Here is a 1731-nt window from a genome sequence, read left to right as displayed (position 1 = left end):
TCAATGTTTTACCCAAAGCCTTGAGTATTAAAATAACAGAGGAGCCACGCTTATGGGAATTTTGTAACCGCCAGTATGTGGTAAGGAAGTGGTGTCACCTTTCTTTGAAAGTTCCACACCACCATCAAAATTACAGTTCCTTGCTACGAACGAAGTTTCTTTACAGGTTGGTGATAATGGTCCACACATGTAATATGATATCATGTTGGGTTGAGATAGGTTCAGGTCAGATAAACAGTATGGATTGAATTTTGCAGAACATATCGTTTCAACAAACGAATATTCGCAAGAAGTAAAAACAATTTTGGAATATGTAGGTTGTTATTTTTCAAAATATGAAATACAAGAAATTACAAATTGCGTTAAACAGACATAATATAATTTACCTAATATATAAATTGACAATTGACAATTGACAATTGAAAAGTTGCCATAATAGTTATTTATGTATTAAGGGCATAATGTGGATGTTTATGTTCGACGGCAACTAGATTACAAGGTCGAGGGCCTTCGGCCCGAGACTTTGTAAGTTGCCCGCGATACATAAACATCAAGTTATGCCCGTGGTACAGACAACGTTTTATGTCTTACCAATAAATTTTGATTTTTCAAAAATAAATAATTTCTCCACAAATACCAATTTCTGTTCTTAAATCTACATAAAGACTTTATAAAAAATACTTTACATGTCGTTTTGTGTTAGTTTAAAGATTTAATCATTTTAATTACTAATGGCTTTATATACAATTTCTGATTTCTACACTGTTTATTTGCGATAATTGAAACCACAAAATACTATTGCAGTTGATTTATAATTTATTAATCATTAGTTAATTCGTTAATTACTAAGAACTATATTATTAGCATTATTTTTATTACTGTTATTAAAACAATCTAGTGTCCTGCCAATGAAATTAATCTTAGAACGCTTTACAAAACAATTGAAAGCGTATCAAGATGGCAGGTAAAATTCCATCTAAAATTGTTGAAAACGCTGCAAAAGCCACTGAAAGTTTATGTCAACAAAATCTAAAGATTTATACGATAAAGATTACGAAAAAGTCACAACGTGGACAACCCATTTGACATAACCTCAAAAAAACACGCGCACAGTGGAGCATGGCTATGCAATGCAGCGAACTGCAAAGCATGAATGTGTTACAGCCTCAAAACGGAGAATTAAAGACAAAAAAACATAACAACCAGTTTATTTATTCAGGTACCTTTTGAATTTGACTGTTTGATGATAATTAAGTTTAAATGCAATTTGAATATAGCGGGCAATTAAAACAAGTCGATTCGTAGCCAGTCGCTGTTTGTTGTGAGGTTGCATGACACCTTAATGCCCTAGGGCGTAATTGTACCTCCAACGTACCGCCAATCCGAGCCATAAGGAGCCCATAATTAGACGGTAAGACATAAAAGTGAAAATGTCTCAGAAAACAATACATTATTTTCAAACATATTATACAAACATAACATATAATAATAAACATATTATTAGCTATTAGTTAAGATATAGCACATAAAAGTCTTTTTTAAAAATTGCTGTTATGTATGAAAAAGAGTTTTCAGTTTTCGTTTGCTCTGTTTGACATTTTTTACATTTACGTTCAGCTGTTTATTAACATTAAATAATTTAGTTCTAATTAAATTGTCTATTAAATATTGTCTATGCGTTGAACAACCTTCGTATTGCAATAACCATTGCGCTACTTTTTGATGATCATA

Source organism: Gnatocerus cornutus, chromosome 6, assembly GCF_029298725.1.
Source record: "Gnatocerus cornutus isolate USDA-ARS CGAHR chromosome 6, icGnaCorn1.1, whole genome shotgun sequence".
NCBI classification, from domain to species: Eukaryota; Metazoa; Arthropoda; class Insecta; order Coleoptera; family Tenebrionidae; genus Gnatocerus; species Gnatocerus cornutus.
The sequence above is the reverse complement of the archived record's forward strand: the minus strand, read 5'-3'. Positions refer to the sequence as shown.